Source organism: Myotis brandtii, unplaced genomic scaffold (assembly GCF_000412655.1).
Source record: "Myotis brandtii unplaced genomic scaffold, ASM41265v1 scaffold179, whole genome shotgun sequence".
Taxonomy (NCBI): domain Eukaryota; kingdom Metazoa; phylum Chordata; class Mammalia; order Chiroptera; family Vespertilionidae; genus Myotis; species Myotis brandtii.
In genome coordinates this window covers 3,498,865-3,508,564 of record NW_005356635.1, presented here as the reverse complement: position 1 = coordinate 3,508,564, position 9,700 = coordinate 3,498,865, and the positions used below count along the sequence as shown (strand labels likewise).

Here is a 9,700-nt window from a genome sequence, read left to right as displayed (position 1 = left end):
AATCCTTTAAAGATTTTACATATTACTTAATGACTAAAATTCTAATGTATATATATTAGTAATTGATACCTTTGGAAATCTGTAGTCGTATGCAAGAATCTGATGAGCTCTACAGAGCTGTTTTTTACAAATACACAAATATAAATATTAAATTTTTTAAAATAAAGTTACTTAAGGGGAAAATTCTCTGAAACTTTTGAATTTTATTCTTTGGCGGGGTTGGGGAGGATCAGTCCTGTTTTTATTAAAAAGATTTAGAAAGAGACTATACCTGGCAACTAAGGGGTGAGGTACTGGCCAGAAAGGTGGGATGGGCTTAGGCCCAGGGAGTTCTACCAGGTCCTGGCAGCTGCTGAGGAGGTGCCTGAGGGTGAGCTTCAGGCACTGGGGTGACCAGCTGGTTGTCAGGGGTTGCATGGTACTTGGGTCAGCCTGGAATCTCCCTCAGGCCACCCTGCCTTGTCTGCCTAGCTCATCCACTGGCCCTGATCCTTTCCGTTGCCTTCCATGTCCACTTCATTGACTTTTCCATCATCAGGCGAGTCACTATAGTTCATCTTGTCCATGTCCTGCATGTCCTCTTCATTTGTTCATCATCCTCCAAGCCCTCTTCACTGTCTTCATTCTCCTCTTCCTCCGCATCATGGTACTCTGAGGCTGGCCTGATAGTAGGTACCAGATTGCTGTCTTTGTCTTCGATGCTCTGGAGCCAGGCCTGATGCTGCTGTTCTTGCCGAGCAGCTCGGTCTCATCCACACAGGGTCGGCCTGATAAAAGCACAGTGCCTCCGTCACTCAGGCAAGAGTGAGGGCTCAAGGTGGACATGGCGGCAGCTGACAGCACCAGAAGCACTTGAATTTCATTCTTAAAACACAGGACAGCTTGTTTTGTTATCTTTAAAAATCTTTGCACAGTGATGAACTTATATAATCAGATCCCTTTTTCTTATTAATTTTAGAACTTTCAGATAAAAGTCTCCAAAGGAGTCCAAGACTTTCTTGAATGCAATATTTGAACAAATAAGTGAAAAATAAAAATATAATTTTATGAAATGGAATTAAAACCTGTTACTATCATGGATGACAATAAATGAAAATAATAATCAAAGATGGAAACTTTCTTGAAGGTAGTAAATCAATAATAGATTTACGGAGTGTTTATTTATGCCTTAAGGAAATAATGGACTGTGTAGTTGGTTTTCTTTCCAAGTTTGACAGAAAAACAAATGTGTTTGATTTAAATACCAATAGTTGAATATCAAAATTATGTTACTTCTCTTCCTTTTTCCTAATCAAACAAAAACAAACAACTTCAATTTTAATGGTTTTTTCATTCCATTCTTTTTAGGGAGGGTTTATTATGTGTGGATGAGTAGCTAGCCCTAAGGAATGCCTCTGAACAAAAATTAGCCAGCTTATTTAACATTGACTCTGCTTTGTGCCATGGATTTTGCTTTTAGCATCTGAAGCCAGTTCATTGTAGACCTTAGTTTGAAAGACTTGTCCTTCTTGGGTTGAACTTTTTGCCACTTGTCACTATGATCCATACATGGATTATGTTCTGCTCTTAATGTGAAACCTAAGTGGCAGAACAACAAATGGCCAAGTCTTAAAAGCATCAGTTCAGAAGGAGAGAACATCCCTTACAGCCTTTTTCAAAGTATGTTGAGCAAAGATCCTCTCTGCAAGTTCTGAGGATTATCATCCCAGATTTTCAGTGGTGTATACAAAATCACATTAAAGAGCTTATTTGGATAAATATTCCACAAGCTTCTGCTAAAGAAATGAAGACACTCTGCTATCCACTTTAAATTTTAATGCATTTATTACTTCGGTTGACTTGTCCTATTGGGGTCAACTAACTATATACTGATGTTTTATGTTAAAGAAAATTCCTGAGTATATCAAGCTGTTGAAATTGTTTTTGATATACTTTCCTATTTTGAATTTGAAGGGAAAATGTTTTGATAATTTAGGAGTATATTTCCTGGTTTTGAGTGCCTTTAAAATAGTCTCTGAAAGGAGGCCAGTGCATGAAGATTATGATAGGCCTTTCTAAGTTTGAAGAAGGACCTGGTGTTTGAAGAAGCAACTTGACTTTCTCTGTGTTGTTGTTGTTGTTGTTGTTTTTAAACAAAGATCTCCTCATGGAAGAAGGAAGGGGCAGTAAGTTGCCCTCTTTTTCTCTCCCTGAGGGTGGGGTTGGGGATGAAATAGGCTTTTCCTTCCTTAATATAACAGTGGGATTGTCGTATTTAAAAGTTTCTTTGCTCAGTGATGCAAATTAAATCTAGTAATGAAAAAGTTAACATGAGGCGTACCCATTTGCCTTCAAGCATATTATGCCAGTCTCAAGTTGGGACTTGCTAAAGCTTGGTCTTACTTAACATTCAAAAAGGGAAGTATAGTACACGTTTAGTCACGAAAAAAGTGTAACACTTTAATGAAAAGAGCAGCTAAAAACCAGCCCATAACTTTATTATTGTTCAAATAACTGAAAGGTTAACCTGCAGAATTTTTTTCTGTTGATTTTTTCTTGTAGCAAGTCTCACATTTCCTAAGAGCCATAGGAGACTTTATAACAATAATTATCTTGTTGTTTTCTTAGAATAGCCTATTAAATGCAGGGAAGCTCTTTTAATGACATTGTTTAGCCATTACAAGCCCTACATTTATTTTGAATAAAGGGTGACATCGTGGGTTGTGTTTGTACTTCTCTACCTCCATCATGCTTTAAAAAATGTGGGGTTTTTTTTGTTTTATTTTATTTTTTTAAATATATTTTAAAGGGAGAGGGAGAAAGAGATAGAAACATCAATGATGAGAGAGAATCATTGATTGACTGCCTCCCGCACACCCTACACTTGAAATTGTGCCTGCAACCCAGGCATGTGCCCTGACCAGGAATCAAACCATGACCTCCTGGTTAATAGGTTGATGCTCCACCACTGAACCATGTCAGCTGGGCTGTTTTATTTTTTTATTACAGTTTATTTTTTTCTTCTGATATTTATTGTTAAAGATGTTAAACCTTCACACAAGTTGAAATAATATTTCATGTAGATTTCATCTAGAGTTACAAATGGTTAATGTTTTTCACATATCTACACACACACACACATTTTGGGTGGACCTGTTTGAAATTGCAGTCATTGTGATAAATGCCTCACTCCTAACTGCTTCAGGAGCATTTCCAAATAACAAGGACATTCTTCTACCTAAACACAATACTATTATCAGTCAAGAGGTTAATTTTTAAATAATAATACTTTTAAATATTTCATCTGCATTAAAAATTTGCAATTTCCCAGGAATACCCTTTATAATTTTGTTGTGATGGAATCCAATCACCGGTCACCTATTACATTTGGTTTTACTGTCTTTTTAGACTTATTTCTTCTTCAGAACAATCTCTCTGCATTAAAAAACAAACAAACTTTTTCTTTAATCTCCTTGGCTTTTGAAAATTGCTTTGCTCTGTATCTACTAGGTCCATCCTATGGGATGTGTAGTAAGGGGATTCTTTTAAATGTTTCTGAGGCAATTAGCCTGAAGTCACCATTGGGGTTTAGAATTTTGAAGTCCAATAGGAATATCTACAATCTTGTTTTGGACATAGACCTGGTTCATGGATCGCTAATCACAAAGTCAGGATATCCAAAGTCACTATTTGGGGGTGAGAGGGTATACTGAATGACTCATTCACCTTTTTTTGGTTTCAGGATTATGTAAAACAATGATTTTAGGTGAGATTCCAAAACCTTATTGATTTTTCAAAATGTATTCTTGAAGAGACAGAAGCAGCTGCTGGTGTGGCTCGGTGCTTGAGTGTTGACCCATGAACCAGGAGGTCACCAGTTCAATTCCCAGTTGGGGCATGTGTACGGGTTATGGGTTTGATCCCCAGTGCAGGAGGTGGCCAGTTGATGTTTCTCTCTCATTAATGTTTCTGTCTCTCCCTCTCCCTCTTCCTCTCCCTTCCTCTCTCTGAAATCAATAAAAGCATATATATTAAAAAAAAAGAGAGACAAATACTCAAGTAGAGAATGTGTTTCTGAAATCTTACAAGAAATGAAAATTAAGTAATATTATTGGTAAGTCTTTCTAAATCCTGGAATGAACTCTTTTCCTACTTGCCCCTATTTAGTGGGAGACATAAGCAGATATATTATCAAGGCTTTCCTTATTCAGTCTTCTAGTCCAGCGGTCGCCAACCTGTGGACCGCGGACCACTGGTGGTCTGTGACTTCCGAAAGGTTGGCGACCACTGTTCTAGTCATTCCCCTTGCATGTGACTTCTTCCTCTCTCCTCCCTTCTTTATTGGGCTTCTCTGCATTGACGTGGATCTGGGCTCAATGTCCTCTCCTCCAGTGTTGGTAGGCATAGCATTTGTATCGTAATCTCATTTTTCTCTGTCACAATACTCTCAGATGCATTCATTTCTTCTTAAAAGAAAAAGCACATATAAAGGGCCTCCAAAGCCTCTGTAGTACACTAATTCATTATTATAAAACAAAGACAAGCAGAGTCTCATTGTAACATAGCTCATGATGCTCTGTCTTGGACACCCTGTCTTTTGCATGTAGCCAGAACATACAACAAATATTGTATTAACAGTCTTATTGTTTCATCTCTCTGTTCAAGAAAGTCACTCTAATTGTGGTTCACATGCAGTGGCTGAGAATTTGTGCTGAGTATAATTATTACAAACCCTTTCATGTTCTCTAGCTGAGATTGATATCTTTAGGTCCCTGTGCCTAAATTACTGTGTTTAATCTGTCATTTGAAATGATTTGTATCTATTAGGTCTTCTTTATAAAAAGCACTTACATTTTTCTGGTATGAGAACTTCATGTGTAATGGTTGACTAAAGGGGAGGATGGGTTGAGATTGAGTTTGGAGATATACCTGCTTCTACTGCTGTTCTCATATCCATATTCTCTCCTGTACTGGCTACTTGATCCATCGCCTTACTTTTGAAATCTTGTTTGTGAGAGGCAGTGATAGGAGCCCAGTAATGGGTCTAATAGACTACAATGTGGATTTCAACCTCTCCGCTTAACAGCTTTTTTTTTTTTTTTTTACTTTGAGCAAGTCATTAATATATCTGAGCCTCAATTTCTTCTTCTGTAAAATAAGCATTGGAATGGCTACCTTATAAGATTGTAAAACTTAAATGAGATAATGTACAGGGTAGTTAGAATAGTAGCTTTTGTTTTGTGTTTTTATTTGGTCAGAAGGGAGAGGGAGAGTGAATAAGTGAATGAATGGGTGTGCCTGTCTGAATGTAAAGTTGGAATGATTAAAAATTGAAAAGACTTCTCAACTACAAAGTTAAGTAATTCTATAATATTTTGGCAGCCCTTAGTAAGCTCTTGGGTTTCCTTTAATGGTGATCCGATGATTGCTTGAAATACTCTTTATTCTTTCTTTATAGCTTTCTCTGCTGAAAAGAAAGAAGCTAGGGCTGGCTTATTCAGACTATCTGAAAATATGGGAAAGTGTAAAATCTGAGGCCAAATATGTGGGGGGAGAGAGGTGGTCTCAGCTGGGCACTGCATTCAGGTCAATGCTTCGTCCTCTATAGTTCAGAGTTAAATAAAATAAAAAGGGTAAAAGTACAGAGTAATGTGATGTAATTTTAAAGCAAAAGGCTAATATTTTAAACTAAAAAAGTACTCAGGTATGCATGAGGTGTAATTTCTTAAGATGACTATGGCTACTTAAGATCATATACACCCATCTAATATTGATGCTGAATTGAAAAAATAAAGGTAGGCATTCTAGTTCTGAGCCCCGGGTGTCACGTTTGTGACTGTGAGTTTTATTGCAGCAGTGACAAAAATTCACATGCTAAGTGAGGTACGGAATTTTTTCAAAACACTAGTTTACCTGCTTACTGTAAGTCTCGAATTCCGTTTTCTTTCTCTGTTCTTGCTTTTATCTTTCTTTTTTATCACTCCTCCCCATGTTTTCAGCTTGCATCCCTACCACTTGGTGTCTCATCTCCCTCCCACTCCCCTTTTTCTATAAATACTTTATACTGGAATGAATGGGAGGCTGGGACTCAGAAACCCAGGTCATGTGGAGTCTGAAATGTCGGCACACGACCTGAATGCAGTGCCCAGCTGACCCACGCTAGTTTCTCTCGGTCATGTGGCTACTCCCACCATTGGGTTTGCACCTCTGCTCCGTTTGCTCATTCCCGTGGTGCATTGTAACTGCACTGCACAGGAAACACAGGAGAGCTGCTCTCCTGGTCTTAGACACCCTTAGGGAAAGTCAGAGTAATACAACTGTTGTTTTTCTTCCTTGGAACTCTTTGAAACTGACTTGTCCTTTATGGCAAGTTGAGTGTTGCTTGTAGCTCCTCATTTCCCTTTACAAACTGGGGCTCTACCCCACCTCCTCCTTAAAATTACCACTGACCTCAGAGTTCTACATTCAACACACTTGACCTTTCCACAGTGTGTGGTTCCGCAGACTATAGCTTTCTCCTTGAATCTCTCTTGCTCCTTGGCTTCCAGTACAACGGACCTCCTGTTTCTTGTTTTAACCCACCAATCCCACCCCCATCCCAGTCCCAGGCACTTCCCCCAGATCCTCTTGCCTCTGTCCATGGGATTTGGGTAACATGGCCTCTGAAGGACTCAGCTCATTCCTTATTCTCTCCCGGTCTTAGAAAAATTTCCCCTGGCCTCAAATCTAGCCGTGTCTTCAGAGCCCTGGATCTGTATTTTGCACCCCCCTGTCCAGCTTTTGTCCGCTTGACCTCGCTCTCTCACTGTGTTTCACATACAACATAGCCAGACCCTGCTTCTTGGTCTTCTTCATGATCCAGCGCATCACCCAAGCTAGTGATCTCCAGAGCAATACCATTCAATTGGGGGTGGTTGGGATGGAGATTATGGATCCACTGAGAATACATGTTAATCACAGTTAACATATAATCTCCTGTTCTCTAGGGGTCTTGGACTCAAAACCTCTCTGAACATGTCACTGAGGCCCATGTCCAATTTTCCCTGGGCTGTTGCCTGTATAGATGCAAGACCTTTTCAGTTGATCTCCTGACCTCAGTGGCTGTTCTTCAACCCAGAATCATCCTATTGCTGACAAATTGATGTTCTTCTAGTGCAGCACAACAGAGGACATAATGCTTCACTTCAGAAACCTTCAGTGGTTAGAGCAGTGATTCCCAAACTGGGCGCTACCGCCCCCCGGTAGGCGCTGCAGCGATCCAGGGGGGCGGTGATGGCCACTGGTGCATTTGGGGGCGATGAGTAACTGCTATTAAAATTTAAAAAAAATTAATTTCCAGGGGCTGAGTAATATTTTTTCTGGAAAGGGGGCGGTAGGCCAAATAAGTTTGGGAACCACTGGGTTAGAGAAATGCCACAGCAGGATCCGCGCTCTGTCCAGGCTCATCGTCTAATTCCCATGCTGCAGCCTCAGACCCCCAAAGCCCCTCACGATCCGGCCACAGCACAATGCCCTCCTCGGCCCGAGCCTTGCTCAATACTGCTCTCTGCCCAGCAGTGCTCCCTTTTGGGTGCTCGGTTTTCTCCTTTAAGGTTCAGCTCACATTTCCATTTTCTGGGAGCCCTTCCTCAGTTTCTTCATTTGCAGTCAGGTGCCCTTTCCTCTGAGCTCCTATGGTGAGTTAATTACGGCTCTCATACAGCTTACCACATTCGATTCACTGTGGCCTGTGTGCCTGACCAGCTGCGGCTTCCACGGAGAAGTGCACGAAGAATGACCAGATGAACCCATGAATCTCTATGTGGGACTTTACTCCTTTCAAGAACTCTCAGTGCTGGAGGGCCGCCCAAAGTACTTGTAGGGTCCACGAACCATTCATACCCCTGAGGTTACTGAAGTTCATTTGTGTTGAGAACTCTTCCTCCCTCTGCAGGCGCCACCTCCTTACCATTCTCACTGTTGAGGCCCAATGTCAACCCTGGAGGCATGCAGCTTGTCCTAACTGTCAGGTGGTAGAGCAGAGCCTCTGCTTTGCTGGTGGGGCCACGGGCACTGTAGACAAGGTATCTTTTACTTTGTCCTCAGACTTCTTTTCTTTTCTCCCTCAACAAGGAGTCCTGTAACATCTATCCTGTAGTGTTGCAGTGAAAGATAGCAAAGTAGTAATCTTTATCAAGTGCAGAGTATGGTGTCAGCCACAGCAAGTGTTCAGTAAGCAAGCCACGCTGCCTGGTGAGGTCCTGGGAGGTTCTGGTAGCTTCTAGGTCAGGCCTAATTAGCTGGCGGCACCTGGGCTAGTTATGGCCCACTCAAGAATACTGCGTTGTTTTTGTAGGGTCAGAGAATATGGGGGTGGCTACGGAAATTTTGAAAATCACAGAAAATATAGGAGACTGGATTTATGAATTCTCTTGAGAACATTAGAAGATTTGAAATTATAAATATAGTGTTTAAGAATATGAGTTTAGAGGCAAGAATCTGAATTAGAGCTCTAGCCCTGCTCTTTATATGCCGGGTGACCCCCATGCACATTGCTTAACCTCTGTTTCTCAACTTCTTTATCTCTAAAATGGAGATAATAATTTCACTTTATAGGCTTCCTGGTATTATTAAATGGAACAATATAGTTAAAGCTCTTGGTACACAGTAAGTAGTAGGTAATGTGTGTAGCTTTTGTTGTCACTGATGCTAGTTTTACTACTGTTATTGCTACTAGTTAGCCACCCTGGACTCCAAATCCCTTCTGTGCCAGCAGTTGGCACTGGATAGTAGATGCCCCCACAGTAGGGTATGGACTTTTAAGGTAGCCTAGTCCTTACTCTGGCCTGCCACCTTATATCTGCCCCAGTCTCTTAATAACAACTTTGTGTTTCCTGTTGACAGATGCCTCTCTTGGACATTCTTGCTCAAGATGGCTGTGTGTAAATCAGTCTGGACGGAAGTATGAACCTCAGGGAACATTTATCTCAGGGCTTCTTCACGAGTGTCCCAATCCATAGCTTCAGTGCCCCTGGTAGCTCGTGCTCAGCCCTCACCCTTGACCTACTGAATCAGAAACTCAGGGGTGGGCCTAGTAGTGTCTTTAAGAATCTCTTCAGCTGGTTCTGGTACCAAGTAAAGTTTGAGGACTACTTTGGTTCGAACACAAGTGTTCTCTATTCGTATTGTCTGTATTTGGTTTCATGTAAATTTTAAAATAGTGGGTTTTGTTTCTGGGCACTTTAAATGGTTTGTGAGTTCCACACTGTCCTTAAGACGGTGGTTCTCAACCTTGGCTGCACATTAGAATCACCTGGGAATCTTTTTAAAATCCTGATTTCTGGGCCTCATCCTCCGGAAATTCTGTTTCTTTGTTACTAATGTTGTGGCCCCACCCCATAACAAAGAAACAGAATTTCCGGAGGATGAGGCCCAGAAATCAGGATTTTAAAAAGATTCCCAGGTGATTCTGATGTGCCGCCAAGGTTGAGAACCACTGCTCTAGAGGCTTGCTCTGTTAAGAGTTATGTGAACTTTGACCTTTTAACTTGCTGGAGGAATGAGTTTACCTGGAGGTAAACTCCAGGCATTTTGAGAAAGAAAGTTATGGAAGGAGCTTCTTTTAAATGGATATGAAATACATAAAGTGATGGTTTTGATAAGATTGAATAATTCTTTTTTAAAATTTTTTTATTAAGTTATTACATATGTGTCCTTATCCCCACATTCCCCCCCCCCCCAC

At 40.8% G+C, this 9,700-nt stretch overlaps 1 protein-coding gene and 1 pseudogene across 4 annotated transcripts in view; one reads left to right on the top strand and one right to left on the bottom strand.

Annotated features, from left to right (window-relative positions):
• Positions 1–9,700, top strand: part of MED12L (mediator complex subunit 12-like) — a 397,491-nt gene that overhangs the window by 269,075 nt on the left and 118,716 nt on the right. The gene's annotated exons all lie outside the window — the stretch shown is intronic.
• On the bottom strand, positions 468–825 carry LOC102246306 (annotated as a pseudogene).